Raw genomic sequence first — 19,989 nt, forward strand, 5'->3', positions numbered from 1 at the left:
GATAATATTTGCGCTCACACAACAGGGAGCTTGTTTGCCAGTGGGTCAGAGGTTGCAGTCAATGTGACCTGTCAGAGAATGTGTCTGTGCAGCTCCACTCATGATCGCACGCATTTCCACCGCTCACAAACAGAGCCGCGTCTAGACACCGGGTCATACGCCTCGTCACAAGAACGCCTGTAAAACATGTCGCCATAAACAAAGTCAACAGACACGCTTATACAAGATGTACAAAGCAAATATCAACTCGCTGTGAATAATATTTTTACAGTGTGGAAAAATGTTCTTGCCCCAAATATTCACAACCTTAAAATAAATGAATAATAATAACAACTGTAGTAATAGTAGTAATAGTAGTAGTAGTAGTAGTAGTAGTAGTAGTAGTAGTAGTAGTAGTAGTAGTAGTAGTAGTAGTTAGTAGTAGTAGTAGTAGTAGTAGTAGTAGTAGTAGTAGTAGTAGTAGTAGTAGTAGTAGTAGTAGTAGTAGTAGTAGTAGTAGTAGTAGTAGTAGTAGTAGTAGTAGTAGTAGTAGTAGTAGTAGTAGTAGTAGTAGTAGTAGTAGTAGTTAGTAGTTAGTAGTAGTAGTAGTAGTGTAGTAGTAGTAGTAGTAGTAGTTGTAGTAGCAGTAGTTGTAGTAGTAGTAGTAGTAGTAGTAGTAGTAGTAGTAGTAGTAGTAGTAGTAGTAGTAGTAGTAGTAGTAGTAGTAGTAGTAGTAGTTGTAGTTAGTAGTAGTAGTAGTAGTAGTAGTAGTAGTAGTAGTAGTAGTAGTAGTAGTAGTAGTAGTAGTAGTAGTAGTAGTAGTAGTAGTAGTAGTAGTAGTAGTAGTAGTAGTAGTACAGTAGTAGTAGTAGTAGTAGTAGTAAGTAGTAGTAGTTGTAGTAGTAGTAGTAGTAGTAGTAGTAGTAGTAGTAGTAGCAGTAGTAGTAGTAGTAGTAGTAGTAGTAGTAGTAGTAGTAGTAGTAGTAGTAGTAGTAGTAGTAGTAGTAGTAGTAGTAGTAGTAGTAGTAGTAGTAGATGTAGTAGTTGTTGTAGTAGTAGTAGTAGTAGTAGTAGTAGTAGTAGTAGTAGTAGTAGTAGATGTAGTAGTAGATCAAGTGAACATGCACTCATTTTAATGATGCACTATGTAACTTTTTGGAAAATGGTCTGCCTCTTGCTTGTTTCCATGGAGATACCATTGCATTACCTAGATTTCGCACATTATGGCATTAAATATATGTCTTCCTGGATAAGAAGGTGATGCCACAAGGCCATTTTACAGGTCAGATCTGTGGAGAGGAGGCCCCATTCACAGTAAAAAAGCATGTTTTTGAAGGCCATAATGAAATAAATACATATAAATAAGTTTTTAATGTTGCACGGTAAAATATTCCAGGGTAAGCAATATTATCTCCACGTGACCTTCATCCAGAAAAGTTGCATAGTGTACCTATGAGGGGTGTAACGATATCCAAGTCTCACGATACGATATCGTCACGGTATGAACCACATGGTACGATATTTATTGCGATATCGTGGGCAAGCTCACGATATGGTGGGGAGGCTCACGATTAAGGATGTAACAATATCCAAATCACTTGGTATGATATTTTTATGATATACATCTCATGGTACGATATTTATTGCGATATTTTCTGGAGGCTTATTATTATACTGTTACAATATGCTACTTTTTCCCTTTGAAATGCCTTGACATGACTTAATCCAAAGAACTAGGACTTAAAAGTGTTTAAAATTGTTATTTCTTCATGTAGTCTACACTGAAATGGAATGAAGGATCATGGTCTATGTCAGGGGTGTTCAAACTACGGCACGGGGGTCATATGCGGCCCTTTTAATCTTTTTAATCTGGCCCGCCGAACTTGAATAACAATAATAATTTTCTGTGTTTTAAAAGTTATTTCGATAAATAGTAAATAGCGTGACACTTGAAAGACAGATACTTTGTTGTGATGCTTTGTAATGATTTTCAGTTATGGAATATTTGATCTGTTTTCTGTTATTTTTTTCACTTCTAAGGTGGATTACAAAAAAAACTCCTTCCATCTGCTCCTGGTCCGGGCCTTTTGTCAAATTTTAGAACCCTTTGTGGCCTACGAGTCAAAAAATTTGCCCACCCCTTTTCTATGTAGTTCTCTCTGTCTTTTTTTAGCTATTGCTGCACCATAACTATTAATTTAAGCAAAAAGACTTAAATTCGATATATTGTGATGGTCCACGATATTATTGTGAGAACTTTGACTATACAATATCACGATATTTTGGTTCTTGTTACATCCCTAGTACCTATAAGCAGTGTTGGGGAGTAACAGATTAGATGTACTAGAGTTACGCAATCAGAGTACAAATTATGAGTAACTGTATTCAGTTACAGTTACTGTTTCAGTCAGTGGTAATTGGATTACAGTTACTTTGTTAAAATTAATGAATTACATGGTGGTATTTTCCTGTTTTCACATTTTGGGCTATTGGGTAATTCCACTCATTGCCGGACACTAAACCAGGTCCAAACCAGGTCCAAACCAGGTCTAAACCAGGTCTAAACCAGGTCTAAACCAGGACTAAACCAGGACTAAAACCAGGACTAAAATCAGGTCTAAAACTAGATCTAAAACTAGGTCTAAACCAGGTCTAAACCAGGTCTAAACCAGGTCTAAACCAGGTCTAAACCAGGACTAAACCAGGACTAAAACCAGGACTAAAATCAGGTCTAAAACTAGATCTAAAACTAGGTCTAAACCAGGTCTAAACCAGGTCTAAACCAGGACTAAAACCAGGACTAAAATCAGGTCTAAAACTAGATCTAAAACTAGGTCTAAACTAGGACTAAAACCAGGACTAAAACAAGACTAAACACAGGTCCAAACCAGGTCTAAACCAGGTCTAAACTAGGTCTAAACTAGGACTAAACCAGGACTAAAACCAGGACTAAAATCAGGTCTAAAACTAGATCTAAAACTAGGTCTAAACCAGGTCTAAACTAGGACTAAACCAGGACTAAAACCAGGACTAAAACAGGACTAAACACAGGTCCAAACTAGTTCTAAACCAGGTCTAAACCAGGTCTAAACCAGGTCTAAACCAGGTCTAAACAAGGTCTAAACTACGACTAAACCAGGTCTAAACCAGGTCTAAAACCAGGTCTAAACCAGGACTAAACCAGGACTAAAACCAGATCTAAACCAGGACTAAATCAGGACTAAAACCAGGTCTAAACTATGTCTCAAACAGGATTTAACAGGACTAAATCATGCTGTGTGGACGTGTCTCCTCCTCTTCTATCAATAATATTTTTAATCTGGTTCAGTAAAGTCTGGACTTTTTATTTTCTTTTAGCAGACAAAACATCTTATGTGAAGATTTCCTCGTCTTTGCTTCTCTACAGCAAATCAAGTAATCCAAAGTATTCAGATTACATTACTCACTTTAAGTAATTTAATGAATTACGTTACAAACTACATTTTGGTGTATGTAATCTGTAATCTGTAGGGGGATACATTTTAAAAGTCACCTTCCCAACACTGCCTATAAGTGAGTACGCTCAATTTGTACTATACATTTCAATGCTGATTTTCTATATGATCTAATCTCTGGCTACTATATGTAAAATTAATATAACATTAAATTTCAAATGTTGATATCTACTCTGAACTGAATTTTTGTTAGAAAAATGTCCCAAATCTTCCCACAGTTGAGCTATTTTTAAGAGAAATAGTTTGAAATTACACGTATTTATTATCTTTATTCCCAACAATGTAAAACTCTAACAAACACACGCGATATGAACCTGGTGAACCGTGCGAGCGACTGTGGCTGGAGATCAGGTTGACATTGACAAACAGTAAATGGATTCCCGCGGATGTAGCCCCAGGTGCCTTTAAACTGGGCCACACAATCACTCACATGATCTAACATTGATGTTTCATTAGCGCGCCACGTTTCACCGCCAAAGCCTGTTCGCTTAACACGGCGAGAGGGGAGCCCGGCCAAAAAATGAGCGATGTTGGCTTGCCAGAGGTAGAGTTAGCGAAATGAAAGATCTGACACACCTACAGCGCTGGAAAAGAGCCATCATTTGTTCTAAGTGGGACTTTTGATGTAGCCTGACTTGTCGGAGGGAATCTCGTTCGGGGAGGGCACTTCTTCACATGTGCACTTCAAACGGCCCCGGGCTAAGGATTTCTTCTTCTCCTCCTTTTCCCTCCGCGGTGGCTGGCGGACGAGGGCTGATTCAGTGACAGCTCCGGTACACATGTGAGAAGAAGTAGGTCGCAGTATTTTAAATCCTCGCCACTTCTTAAAGAGGTTAGTCATGCCCACCTAGAGCGGAGGAGAGGATTCAGACGAGAGGTGCTGGGAATTTAGGAAGAAAGAACTTTTACATTTGGGGCCAGTGTTCTCAGGTCAGCTGGATACTGTACAGAGACAATGAGAAGACAGGCTTGGAATAAAAGTGCAGAAAAGAGCTCAGTGCTAAGCAGCGGGGATGCACTGATACGATACTGGTATTGGGTATCAGATATCTGCGCCTATATTGAAAATTTTGACGGACTGAATATCGGTTCCAAGATATCAACTCATCTCTATAAAATGTGTAATAAAATAATTTACTGACCAATCTTTGTCCAAATTCCCTTGTAATACTGAACTTGTGTTTTTTAAGCTGTTCTGTAGTTACTTTAAATAACAAATAAAGTTAAACAACACATTTGGATAATTGTTTTAAGGAAATAAATTCTATTTTCAGTCTCTGCCCTGGTATCGACTGATATCAAGTATCGGCAGATTTTAAAGGCATCATCAGTGGTAAAGTTAGCAATTTGGGGGCCCTAGGCGAACTTGAGTTTGGTTCCCTCACTTTTTTTTTTTTTTTTTTGCTATTTATTATCTGTTTTTCCCTATTGTTCATGAGACACACACATCTTTATTGGAATTAATGTGGATTGGAAACTTGTCTTATTAGTTAGTTCGCCTACTAGATAACCAGAGCTGAAAGTAATTTTATTTTTTTGCTAGTACAATTACTTTTATGTTTACATCCTTTACATATGATAATGATTATTTTCAAATCAGAGTCAAGCTGACGAGTCCATTCTTACTTAAAAGGGGGCAAAGCTTTGACAGTTAAAATAGATTTGACAATCAGATACTATTTTGATGGTGTTTTCTTGTTTAAAAGTAAACTACTCTCATATTCAGAAGGGGAAGACCCAGGACACGCTGGAGGGACTATGTCTCTGGGCTGGCCTGGGATCACCTCAGGGTCCCCCGGAGGAGCTGGAGGATGTGTCTGGGGTGAAGGAAGTCTGGGAGTCCCTGCTTAGACTGACCCGGCCCAGATAAATGGAAGAAAATGGATGGATAGATGGATGAACTCTCATTTAATGTCATACTGAGAAAGAATGAAATTGCTCCGAGGCCTCAGCCATTAGTGGCACTGAGGGCAATTGGTTGGGGGCCCTTTCAGGCTCAGGGGCCCTAGGCGACTACTTACTGTTGCGTAATGGTAGCGCTGCCTCTGGGCATCATATCGACATTGATATAGGAACAGAAAAATCGGAATCGTGCATTCATCCTAAGCAGTAGCAGCAATAGAAGCAGTGGTAGGTGATACAGGTTGCGTTCACACTTGGCCTTATGTAGCCCTGTCCTGTTAGGATACTAGTTTTGACCTTGTTTTGGTCCTGTTGTAGTTCGGGTTTAGTCCTGGTCTAGTCCAGTTTAGCCCAGCATAGCTCTTTAAACTGAGTTCTGCACATCATTCTGGAATCAGATTGGTTGAAGCATCACAACAGCAGACCAAGTCGAGAAATCAAACTTTGTTACATCGAGTTGAGAGAAGCACAAACATCTTTCCCTCCTTCTCTCCGCAAACACACAAAGCTCTTCCCTCTGCAAATAAAACAAACAAAACACAAATGAGTCTGTATTTCTGCTGAACACACGCTGAAGTACGTCAGTCGGCGTCGCCATGTTTGTTTTGGTACGTTTGGGTACTTCACCTTTTGGCTTCCACCCAAAACCACAGTTCTGCCTGAACCACTTGTACCCAGGTCCAATGGCAACAGCAGCAGTCTGGTCTGACGGAAATATCACCAGAATTCATCTCGCTGGACAGGTTAGAGGAGTCGTTGTTTCGTCCAAATTTTGAAGTGCTGAAGAAACATTAGCAGCATTGATGATAATTAATAATGACGGTGAGGATTAAGCGCCATCTGACGAAATGAAAAAATATGAAACAAAATAAAAACAACATATGCAGTATTTATTAAAGTCTAAAGATGTTCCTTGTACCAAAGAGAAATCCACAGTTGCTTCATCAAATATGTTTCGAGATTTGGCCACTGTGGGTATCTGAGTTGTCTGCCACTTCTGCCTTTCTTTTGTTATGCTATGATATGTATTTTCTTTTTTTTCTTTTTTTTTTAACTCTTCTTGTCTTTTGAAACTTTTGGCGTCTTATATGAAATCCTGTATGGCCTAATTCTGGCCCCCTACCAAGTGTCTGCAAACCCCTCACTGTTACAGACAGTCGTTCCAACAGGTGCCGACTGGGATCAAGTTCCTACTCTCTCTATATCTCTCCCTCCCTTCTCCGTCATCCCTCCTCCCTCTCTCTACTTCTTCTTTCCAACTCTTTCTTTCTCAAATGAATGCCAGCGAGAGGAGCTTTACCCACATTTCAGCAGTGGGAGGGGGTGAGGATAGAGAAGGGGTGGGGGCGGACTCGCTAATAACCAGCCAAGGTACACTAATCTCCGATGGCAACATTTGGTTTACCTTAAGCTGAAGGGACAGCTGTATTAAAAGCAGGAATTATCCTAATCAGTTGGGAGTGCATCCGAGCGTCCGCCCTCCTCCTGCTTCACCTCTTTGCATATAAAACTTCACATTAGGCTTAAGAGTACACCGGCTTAAGCACAGCGCCCTACATCTGTCTCTCCGCGGCGACGGCCAATCAGAAAGCGGGATTGGGCAGGATGGAGGGATGTGGGAGGGAGGGGGGAGATGAGGAAGAAGATGGAGAAGTACAGTGGTGAGTACAGTCGTTGAAAACAGGAGACGGTAAAAACGTAAGTCGCATTTGTTATGAGAAACAATAGGTAAAAACTATTAAACCACAAGCTTAATTGTTACATTCTTATATTGTTTTGTTGTGGCCAGAGCTGTCCTGGGGCAGAATAGTGCAGTTGTGGCTAACAGTTTGTTGTAACAGGTCTTCTGATCAACAGCAATCACTCACACTCCACTGCACTCACACATGAACAAAGTAGAGGGATTGTCAGAATGGTCAAAAATCATCTCAATTGTTTCATTATTTGTAAAACATTTTGTAGCCACAGCGGTTCTAGACCAAAATAACATTCAGATGTGATCATGAGCTAAGTCACTCCCCCTTCAGTGTGACATCCAAACACAATCAGCGTGCATCCTGCTAATGAAACTACTAGTGTCATAGTACTCAAGACCGGTCTTGGTCTCAAAACTGGCATCGAGACCGTTTTTCACGGTCTTGGCCTCGTTTTGGACTCGACCGTGTTTGGACTCGGTCTTGTCTCGGTCTTGAATGCGCGTGGACTCGGTCTTGTCTCGGTCTTGAAGGCGCTTGGACTCAGTCTTGTCTTGGTCTCACGGCCTGAGACTCTTAGAGTGATAACATTGAGATAGATTTATAAAAACATTGATATATATGTGCCAAAATAACTGTAAAATACAAATAAATGTTGAAAATTACAAAGTTGGTCTCGATTTGGTCTTTGTCTTGTCTCGCTCTCGGCCTTTAAAAGTCTTGTTATTGCCTCGGTCTCGACCCTTAGAGGTCTTGGTCTTGTCCTGGTCTCTGGACCTTGTGGTTTCGAGCAAGTCTTGGTCTCGATTAGTGCTGTCTTGACTACAATAATAGACACTACTGCACATCGCATCAAGTTTGCCAAGTTGTAGTGGGATTGTGTGCTGAGCGTTATACAAGCCTGTACAGCTAACCGTAAAAAGGGTTCGAATAGTATCCAAGAGAGATGGCAAGTTTACTCAAACATGCATGAATAACATATGAAACCTTTTTTTTTTTTTTTTTTTGCATAATATCCCCTCTTCAAAAAAACTCCAAGGTGCACTGGACAAAAAAAGTTCAACTCCCACTGATTTTGCACTCCAAACTTCCACACCATCCCCACCTCGGCACTCTCCACCTCCCTCCCCACCTGCCCCTTCTCTCTCCTGCGTTCCTCCTTGCTCAGCTCTGGCTCGCTGGTCAGCCCGAGCCCCTGCCCCGGCCTGGCGCACACGCTCTCTGATTACCGCCGGCCCCTTGTGCTTGGCTGCACCTCCACAATCAACGGCTCCCCCAACAATGAAGCCTGATGAATCAAACATCATGGCATTAGTTTCACCTTGCTGCTCCGTTCCCAGGCGAGCCCTCACCCCCTTTTGTGCCGCTTGCGTTTGACGGGAAGGACTACTGACACTGGCTGCACCTATTGACGGACGATTCACCGGAGTCCCCAACAAGCGCCCTCCTCGCCAGTACCCCTTTTGGCGGCCCCCTCCCTCGCGTCCCCGGACTCTCTGGGACCAAAATAGAGCCCTAAACCTGATTGAACCGCATTTGAACTCCCGCTGTCTCCATTTTGAGGGTCCCCCGGTGGAATTGTGGTGCGGTGGGGAGGACTTGGAAGTTGTACAAAAGTTGGGGTAAAAGAACTTTTCGAGGTTGTTTTGCTCGACGTACAATGCTTTGCTATTGTCCAAGCAGATATTTGTGAAAAGAAAATTAGACTGAGTAATGGCGTATACATTTTTAAAGGTTTTTCGTTGGAGAAGAACCATAAGGAATCAACTGCCAGGAACAGAGATTTTTATCCAAACGGGGTAATTGTTGGATGAGAACCAAGAGGAAACAAGTGCCTCTCACCATCCTAGAAAAACACAATATTTTGATTAGAAATATTTTGTCTGGGATGTTCTTATAACTGCTGAAAATGTCTCTGCTTGTCTTTGAATGTTACACAAAAATACCATCAAAAACATGAATTCTAACTGTGAGCAGGGTCGCTTCTCCAGAGATCTGACCTATAACATGATCTGGTGGTGTCAGCTGCTTGTGTCCATGTAGATAGTATAGAGATTAACCGTTATGTTAAAGGGACAGTCCGGAATTTTGGACATAGGACCTAATTTCCTAGACACTTTTTAAAATATTCCATCCAGTCCTTGTATTTGCAGAGGTCGCTGGTGCTAGGCTAGTGCATGTCAATGGCCATAGTTATCCTGCCGCTAAAAACAGTCTTACCCACTCCACAAAACACCCGAAGCAAAACATTTATAACGCCAGACTATTGATGTCAATGTCTGAGTCAATTTTAGAAGTAAATCCAACCTTGCATTTTTAAGGATTTATGTTTGAGCAGCAGCAGCGAGTTGTACTTCCTGATAGAAAGCTTGGCAGCGGTGGACTGATATATGAGAAAATAGTCCCTCAACATGTGACGATTCATGAGATGCAAGGCTAGTTTTATTTCAGACATTATTCTGTCAACACAGACATTTACAGCAACAGTCTGGCATGATAATAGATTTACTTTGAGTGCTTTGTGGAGTGGGTAAAACTGTTTTTAGCGGCAGGCTAACTATGGCCATTGACATGCACTAGCCTAGCACCAGCGACCTCTGTAAATACAAGGACTGGATGGAATATTTTAAAAAAGTGTCTGCACATGTCTCCAACACTCTGGCTCACTAGGAAATGATGTCCTATGTCCAAAATTCCGAACTGTCTCTTTAAGAATCCAAAGAATCCAATGAGCTGACAATATGTTTGGGCCAAAATATGGAGCTAGTTTTGATTATTTCCCCCCAATTCTGTAATTTGAAATTTAATACAAACTCACCCACTGCTCATTTTTACCATAAACCTGTAAAAAAGTTGTGTAGTTTTATAATTATCTCTTTGTAAGTAAAGCTTTGTGTGTAATTTTCAGGCAACAGATCAGTCTATTGGACATTTCAGTTGCCAATGCGCTAAAAAGTGCAAATATTGGTCCGATATTTGGCCAATATATAAGTCTATCTAGATAACATTTCCATAGAGCTAAGCATGTCATATACCCTCCACCAAAAATGTTCCATAGTACAGCTTTATTCAAGTCAATTTTGACGTAAAGTCATATGAATGTAACAAGATAATATAGACTTGTCACTACAGAGAATACAATCAAGTTAGAAACATCTACGCTCTAACCTTAAGGTCACAGGTTCAATGATGTTGTTTCAGTGAGCAAGACACTTCAGCCACCTTGCCTAGTATTTATGTGTATAATGGTCACTGGAGATATTCATATTATATTATCATTATTCGAACAAAGCAGAAGATGCAGCCATGGAGGTGTTGAGGTGTCATGAGCGAGATGGGAGAACCGAGCGGAGGTGCTTTAATGACAGACAGGGACACACATTCGTCAGTGAACGCAGACGTGCCAGTCACAATGTTTTATTCATCAAGATTATTTTTGATTAGATTAGAATTTAATTGACATCTGCAGATAACTGGCAAATTGCGCTCCAAAATGAGACGTCGCTTTCACCAAATTAACACCTTTTGGGAAGTGTCCCGAACATGATGTGACACCGGGAGACTCTACGGTACACGTACATATGCCAGAAATATGAAGTTAGAATTTTGAAGCAGATTTTAAATGTTGACTTTTACTTGGCACAAATGTAAAAAAAAAAAAAAAAAGTTGACTACTCACGATGCAAAACTTGTGGTTCTTAACAGCGCTGTGCAGGATTTTTACAGTCTTAAAAAAGAACTAGTCTTTGCTGTGGTCCGGTACTTTTGAGTCTTGCCACGTTGATAAAGCTAACATCAACTAGCATGCTAAAGTGCACTTCCTGATTATCAGAAAATAATATGCTTTTTAAGAGTTGCAAACATGACACAGCAGCTGACTAATTCTGCTACACATATGCCAGAAATATGAAGCTAGAATTGAAGCAGATTTTCAGTGCTGACTTTGACATGGCAAATGTAAAAAAAAAAAAAAAAAAAAAAAAAAAAAAAAGTTGATTTTACTCATGATGCAAAACTTGTAGTTGTTAAAAGCACTGTACTTGATTTTTTAGGTCTTAAAAACGTGGAAAAAACAAACTAGTCTTTAGTACTTTAGTAAGTACTCTTCAAAACTGTAAGAAACCAGCGCTGAGTTTGGCAGTGAACGGTAAAGCTAACATCAACTAGCATGCTAAGGCGCACTTCCTGATTATCAGAAAATGACATGTTTTTTAATTAGTCGCAAACAGGGCACAGTGCCATTAGAATTGTTACTTCGCTATGGCAATGGTCCTGAATTTTTATCATTCTGAAACCCATGAATACAAAAAATACAAATATGACTAAATATTTTATATGGTTAACAGTGAACACACTAAATAATAATAAAAAAAATATATATATATATATAAAAGTCTAAAATCTAAATCTAAAGTACTTGGTAGTGTCGTAGTACTCGAGACCGGTCTTGGTCCTGAGACCAGCCTCGAGACCTTTTTTTTTTTTTTTTGCGGTTTTGGTCTCGCCGTGGACTCAAGAGCATTTCGACTTGGTGTTGTCTCGGTCTTGAAGGTCCTTGGACTTGGTTCTGTCTCGGACTCGAGGTCTGACTCTAATGTAACTCCAGTTAGGAACTTGAAAAGACAGAACACTTTTTTTAGTTTTCTGTAAAGCGCCAGTGGAAGTGATCTTAAAGAAGGGGTTCTCAAACTGTGGGTGAGGATCCAAAACAGGGGGACAAAGTGTTTCAGACCAGTGCAGTTTGCTTGATTTATTTTAAGTTTATATTAACATTTATCAGATTTAAAGGAGATAGATTAAAAACAAAAACAAAAAAACATTGATATATACGTGCCAAAATAACTGTAAAATACAAATAAATGTCAAACATTTCAAAGATTATCTCGATTTGGTCTGGATGGACAGAGGTCTCAGTCTTGTCTTGGGCTCAACCTTTAAAAGCCTTGTCGTGGTCTTGACCATTAGAGGTCTTGGTCTTGTCTTGGTTTCAGGACCTAGTAATCTCGACCAGGTCTTGGTCTTGATTTGTGCGGTCTTGATTACAACACTAGTACCTAAACTCAACACCGTTTTTTATACCCAAATGATCATTTTAAAAGCTCTTTTTTAGACAATATTGTATATATTTTTTTGATTTATTAGGTGTCTTTCTGGACACTCAAACTCAAAATAAAACTGTTCAGAAAAGGTCAAATCATATCCCGTTATGCGCTATAGTCAGATTCACACAATGCCTCGTCGAAGATCAGAACTGTCCTCCTACCATCTTTATATTTTTGGTTGCGTTCTTACCGTGCTGTTACAAAACCTCCCAATACCTTTTCCGTATGATCCCTGTTTCAAAAACCCTCTGCCTTTTCTTGATCTATTTTCTCAAACCTTGCCTCATAGGTGTCCGTTTCTTGGCAGGTGCGAGAATTCCTGGTGATTGATATGTTCGGAAATCTCAGCGTGGCTCCGTGTACTCCGCCTTGGCCCCCGGATTGTAGCACATTATCGCTGATCCTTGCCTTTGTTCAGCGCGCAGTTGAAGCTCGCCGGGGCCAGGTAAATGCGTGCTGTCAGTTAGTTGTGTGGGAGGGGGGCCTAGAGCGCGCCAGGGGGTTAGCGTGGCCTGTGATGTGGAACTGTGTAGGTGGCTAGCCAGAGGTGAGATGTAACAGGCTTGTTTCTTCTTCTTGTTTTTCCTCGCAACAGTGTACCGGACGGGAAGGCAGGCGTAAACATGGCTGCAGTGGTCACTAATCGCCGTGTGGTTGGGTGCTTTCGGTGAGAAGTCTTATTCACTGTGACAAATTAAATGTGGTGTACTGTTTTCTTTGGAGCTTTTCGTAGTAAAAATACTGCTAAATTTTACTGTATTCTCCAAGGTCCTACTCATATATTACACAAAACTGACTCTTGTGACCTTAAAGCCAAGTTAGAATGTTGTTACCTCATTGACCACATACCCAGAGTTGTGTTTTGTTTCATTCACACATGTCTGAGTAATCCTTTGTTATTAGTCTGTTTACATCTCCGAAGCTCAAAATGCTCTGTTCTACCTTGTGATGTCGTGAAGCATTAAGTTTTCAAGTTAACAGCTGCATTTTGCTTTTTGTTCAGTAGAAATTCCAGGGCTAAAAAATTCATGTATCGCTTGTTCATTCATTTTTCAAAATAAAACCAAAAAGAATAAAATGAAAAAAACATTTTCTTCATTATTTGTCTCCAAAACCAAATTTTTTTCGATTTTGTGTTTAAATGAATAATGAAAAAAATGGATAACGGCCGTTTCCTGTTTTCGTGACTTAAACTGCGATGCTGGATTGAACCAGGACTGAACCAGGACTGAATCAGGATCAAGTGTCGGGAAGGACCCAGAGGTGCGCTCGTGTAGACTGTCAGGTGATCAGAACTGAGACCGGGACCAGACCAGGACTGAGACCAGGACTGAGACCAGGACTGAGACTGGTTTAGTCTTGGTTCAGTCCTATATGGCGAAAAAATCCAGCATCGCAGTTTAAGTCACGGAAACGGGAAACAATCATTATCCATTTTTTCCATTATTCATTTAAACTCAAAATAAAAAAATTAAAAAATAATAATAATCGTTATCCGTTTTTTCATTTTGGTTTTGGAGACAAATAATGAAGAAAATAGCTGTTTTTTTTTTGTTTTCTTATTTTTGGTTTTATGTAAAACAAATGAACAAATGATACATGGATTCTAAAACCATCCAAATGATTCTAGTAACGAGATATGGAGTTTAAAAAACACAATGGAGCACTTCCTGTGTCACCACATGACATCACAAGGTGGAAAGAGTGTTTTCTGTTTGAGAGAAGAACTAAATGTGGAGGGTTTGTGAGTTAAACATGTGCGAATGAAACAAAACAAATTCACAAATCCAGGTTTCAAATCCCATGTTTGTGATGAGGAAACATTATAACATAGATCAGAAAATAGCGTAATATGGGCTCTTTAAGTTTTAGTTTTATTAAGTTACGTCCTCTTAAGTCAGTGTCACTGGGAGTAGCGGTCTGGAGCCGTGGGTGGCCAAACTGCAGCACCTATGGGCCCTTCTTCGTGAACTTGAGCTCGGTTTGTGGTAAATCTGTAACCTGGCAAAGCACATAGTTTTGGATTATAAATTGAAAAACATCTGGAATTACTCCATTAACATCTGATTCCGCAGGACCATGCACTGCACACTCACAGGGATTTTTGAAAGCTCCACATCCATTATCTGATTATTTTTATATAACCTTACTAGCGTGGGGGTCCATAACTTACATGTCTCCATCAAGGTGATATTACTTTTACTGGATTTTTCCACACATAAAAAAACATTGAAAAATGTGTATTATTAGTGGAAGCTGGCTTGCCTCTCCACAGATCTGATCTGCAACTTGCCATGGATATAGATATGTTAGTTGCCATACTGCGACATTCAGTAGTGGAAGAAGTACAGGATTTTGTTACTTTTTTGGACAGATACTCGAGCAAACTATTACTACAACTATAACTACTACTACAACTACTACTCCTACTACTACTACTATTCCTACTAATACTACTACTGCTTCTGCTACTACTTCTCCTACTACTACTACTACTACTCTACTACTACTACTACTACTACTACTACTAATACTAATACTACTGCTACTACTACTGAAGTAAAAGTAAAAGTGTCACATGAAAAAATCTACTTAATGTATTAAAGAACCCTTTTGAAAGTGTACTTACAAAGTAAAAAGTAAAAGTATTTTGTGCATATTTTAAGGTTTTATAAGACTTCAATTATACTGATTTTGCTAGACATTTGTAATGAATTTTGTTCATTTTTTTTGGATATTCTGTCTGCTCAAACAATGAACATTTCAGATTCAGACAATAAAAAAAAAAACTTTTACTTTTCAGTACACTTCAACAATGTAATGGAGTAGAAAGGACAGATACCTGCTCTCATATTTAGTGATATAGTGTACTGTACTCTAAAATGTATTTAAGTAAAGTTAAGTAAAGTACAGATACCTAAAATATATGTAAAAAGTACAGTAAAGTACAGTACTTTACAACTTTTACTTTGTTACTTTGCACCAGTGGTTGTATTTTAACAAGCACTTGGACGGACTGCTTTAAAAAGTTACACACCTTTAACTAAAACAGTAAGGTTCACTTCAGATAAATAGTCACCCAGCAATTACTTCTCTTTGAATTGACTTGGACATGTTGCAAAAGTGCTACATGAGTTTTTCTTTCTTTTTTTTTTCCCTTCTGCAATTATAAAGCACTGAGAGGATTTCTAATACAACTCCCCACACCTTCACGTCGTTCCTTCGCACGCTCGCACCCACACATAGAACCATTGTGAACTGGCATCAGGGCCAATCAGGTGGTACAAAACAGTCATTACAACACCGCCGCATCAAAACAATGGGATAAACGCGTGTTGTTGTCTCACTCGGAGCATGTCATTTGGAGCCTTTCCACGCCATAGAAATCCTCTTTTGTGGGGACCGTGGCCTCTGCAGTTCTAACATGTGTCGGCCCCTGTGAGGTTTAAATCTGCCCACCTGTCCACCCCTAATCCTGCCAGCATATTACCAAACTGTGCAATTAATTAAAAGCTCAATGACCGGATTAGTAACCTACATTCAAATGATACGCATATCAATTCAGAATGGACATCGCAGAGGTTAAAGGCGTATTGTGTAATTTTTCTGGTTTCCGTTTCTGTGGAAATGTCATTGCTCTGCCTGGAATGTTCCACAGAAAGACATTAAACAGCTCTACCTTACATTTTGTCATTTTATAGCTCAAAAATACCTTGTCTCTCCACAGATCTGATCCGTAATCTGGTCAGGTTTGGTCTCCATGATCCATACAATGAAACATTCCAGACCCTCTAGAAAAGTTACACAATCCACCTTTAAAGCAAGGCACTATAGACCAAACATATTTTTTTGGTCAGTTTAATCTGGTAACAACAAAATTTTCCAAGAATTTTTATAATTCCATTTATCAACTTCATATCAAAGAGTGGTTTTATTTTTTCTAGACTTAAAGACAACCCCTTAAAGTAGCACCTACATACACCAAACTTTCCAATCTTGTACTTAATAAGATTTTGACGAATTGTACCGAAGGGTGTATTGATATATCATTTTAAGACTGACTTATTAAAGAGTCCAAAAACCTTTGCAAAATTAGAATTTTTTATGTTTATTTTCAGTATTTGTCCATCTATTTTTATTAGATACCAAATAAGATATCCAAAATCCAATCTGTAAAGTTTTTTGTATCTAGAATGTTAACAAAATGAAGCAAGATTTTTTTTTTACTTGGCTTTAACCATTTTACACATTTATATGCCTAAAATATAAGCAATTTTAGCCATTTTTACACATAAAAATCATAATCTTTATGCAAAAACTTTACATGATGAAAAACATGTAATACATTTTTATCTCAAATTTATGTCCATGAACTACAGAAGACATTTCAAGTAGTTGTCTCTAAATTTAAGATTTTTTCCTATTCACCTGCATCATCTCATCTTCATTTCACTATACACAAAAATCCCCCAGATCTCCCCAACAAACAACCCTCAAAATCAAAACATGTAAACAACAAACATGACGTGGCTCGTATCTCTCCCGGTGTATAGTGGAATTACACAGATTAAGATTATGGGTGGTATGTTTACAGCATAATGAAGCAGGCCCGCTATAATGACCATCAAATCTGGATTATAGATGGCGGACAGCAGCGGTGGGAGTGCGTTGGATCGGGCTGAGCTGTCCAATCCGGCGCCTCGTTCACCTACAGACCACGGATTATAAACAGATCGCATTTATGTGAGGACAAATATGGAGTCGGCGTAATGCCTATAAAACATTGTAGATTTCATATTGTGATTAAGGCAGACGGACAGCTCTTTTTGGATACTCTGAACAAAGACAGACATTTTTGGTGTTGGAAAAAGTCTAATCTTAATTTCATCTGTTCTTTGTAAAGCAGGATGTTGGTCAGGAGTACCTAGAGGATTAGCCCACTGTACACATGTTGTTTCGGTTGATGGGGGATTGGAGAACCTAGTGACCCACCCAGACGTTGTGAAAACATGCCTGGCGCAACTGGGAATTGAGCCCGGGACCCTACTGTGCTGCCTACTTATAGAAAACTGCACTGACATACTCAAAGGTGCACTGTGTAACTTTCTGGTTGGGCGTCTGTCACTTTCTTATGTCTATGGATATGTCATTGCAATGCCTGGAATGTTCCACAGTATGACTATAAACAGCTCTACCTTATATTTATTCAATTACAGATGGTAATTACTTAGAAAAACAGGCATTCTGACTGTGGGTGAGGTCGCCTCTCCACAGATCTGACCTGCAATTTGGTCTGCTTTGGTTTCCATGAAGATAGAAAGGTTTAATTAGCCTGATTCATCAGCCGGTTTCACTTCGTAGAAACCGTCTGACCTCGCAGTGTTAGAATTTGTTTGCTCGACGGTAGGCGGGTACTTTTTTTCAGTTAACCAATTGCTGCTATTTGGTTGTGACGTATCTAATGCGCCACCAACAGGGCTAACTGGTATATTAAGCTTTTCCCAAATCCCATAGAAAGAAGGACAATAACGTCTTTCCCCTTGAAAAAATTCACCAAACATTCTCTTTATTCCAGCTTTAAATCCTCAATCTCGGGAATCATTGTCAACGCAGAATGTATGGCTCTTCGCTATTTGGCTGGTGCCTGAACTCGCACTTTGGGGGGTTTTTGCGAGCCGTCTAGGTATTCTGATTCCTGACCTAGTCGCTGGAGAGAAATGAAATTAAGCGGACGCACTAGGTGGCTCCAGCCTGGCTAAGGTTTAATGCCATACTGTGAAACATTCCAGACAAAGCAATAACCTCTCCAAAAGCATTTGATCGACCCTCCACCAGAAACGTTACACAACACACCTTTAAACTCATAACATCTCTACGAATTTAAAACCATGTGTGTCATTTTTTATTTATTTATTTATTTTTGCACAACAGTTGCTCAATCGTTTGCCCTCTGATCCAAAGGTTGACGGTTCAAATCTGGCTCCCGGCATAAACACCACTGGTAAAGAGGTCAGATCTACAGTACTTATCCACGGGTTCTCGAATCAATCCCAGCTCCCTCAGGCGAATACTGTCATTGTGTCCTTAAGCAAGACACTGTGAACTTGACCAACTACCGTGTGGCCATTTTTTTCAGGTCTTCATTGTAGTATATGTGAGTAAAGGCGAGAAACTTTTGCAGTATAAGTAATAAATAGAATTGTAATAATAGGTGAAGATTCATTGTTTTGGAAGAATTTGTTATGAGGCCAGATTTGAACCAGCAACTCTTCGGTTACAGGGTACACTCTCAACCCACTTCACCTCTGTTATTTGATCATTCCCAGCACGGCCTTACAGACTTACCGCAGGTTTTCAAAATACTCCCCCGGGCCCGGATAAAGTACGGTCCAATTCTGGAAATGAAAATACCGGCATGGACAGTATGGAGCTTAGGCTTAGTCATCCAGTCTGTTTTTCTTTTTTTTTTTTTTTTTTTCCTAATGTATTACGTCATCGCATGTCCTCACGGAGATATACAACAGAGGGTGTGTATGTGTGTGTGAGTGTGTGTGTGTTGGTTGCTAAAGCAGGTTAGGACTACGCAAAAATGACACGATACAACAGATGACGGGTATTATCCCATGGACCTGGGGTGGACAGCAGGACGGCCACCCACGGGAGACACGGAAGGAGGGAGGGCCGAGGGTGAGTGAGGTGGGGGTGGATTGGGGATTTGCACCTGTTACAATGTACAGACCAGGGGCAAATACACACTACCAGTTGTGGAAAGAGTACTGGGAATGTGTACTGAATGATTGCAAAGGCTAAGAATGTATGAAAGTGCAAGTACTGCAGTAAAAATTGTACTTTAAGGTGCATTGTGTAACTTTTCTGGTGGAGGGTCCATGGAAATATTGCATTGAATGTTCCACAGTATGGCATTACACTTATTTATCTATACGTAGAAAGCAAGTGACAGCACAGGGTCAGGTTGCATGTCTGTTTTAGGTCAATAAAAATCCATGTTAATGCTGTGGTAAATGCAAGATGGATACGTTTAATGACATACTGGGACATTCCAGACAACGCAAAACATCTCCATGGAGACGGACCTTCAACCAGAAATGTTACGCAGTGCACCTTCAAGTAAAAAGTACACATGATAATAAAGGGTGTCCCAAAAATCTGACATCATTTCGCAGGTCAGTAATTTTGGCAATTCTTGTTGAAATAACCTCAAATTTTCACAGAATGTATAGAAACAGACCAAGATTTTATATGAAATGTTTTATTTTTGTTCAGTTTTCAGGTTGAGCCATACTGCTCACTCCCAAAGAGAAGTCATTTTGCTTTTTGGAATATGCTCGCACACAGTCGCCCAAGACTGTGCAGCGAGCCTTCAGTGCAAAATTTGGAAAAACTTCACCAACTGGCAAACAATGATGTTTAACACCTAAACTGTTCCATTTCATCAAGCTAGACTTAGTAGTTTTCGAGATAATTACTTTCAAAATGATGTCTAATTTATTTGTACACCCTGTACTACTCTAGCCTGATTCATCAGCTGGTTTCACTTTGTAGAAACCGTCTGACCTCACAGCGTTAGAATGTGTTCGCTCAATGGTAGGCGGGTACTATTTTTATTTAACCAATCGCTGCTATTTGGTCATGATGTATGTAATGTGTCGGGGCTAACTGGTATATTACGTTTTTCCCAAATCCCGTAGGAAGAAGGACAATAACATCTTTCCCTTTGATAAAATTTACCAAACATTCTCTTTATTCTGGCTTTCAATCTCGATCTAGGGAATCATTGCCAACACAGAATATATGGCT

This window comes from Boleophthalmus pectinirostris, unplaced genomic scaffold (assembly GCF_026225935.1).
Source record: "Boleophthalmus pectinirostris isolate CB_2022bp ecotype Guang Dong unplaced genomic scaffold, ASM2622593v1 HiC_scaffold_11, whole genome shotgun sequence".
Taxonomy (NCBI): domain Eukaryota; kingdom Metazoa; phylum Chordata; class Actinopteri; order Gobiiformes; family Gobiidae; genus Boleophthalmus; species Boleophthalmus pectinirostris.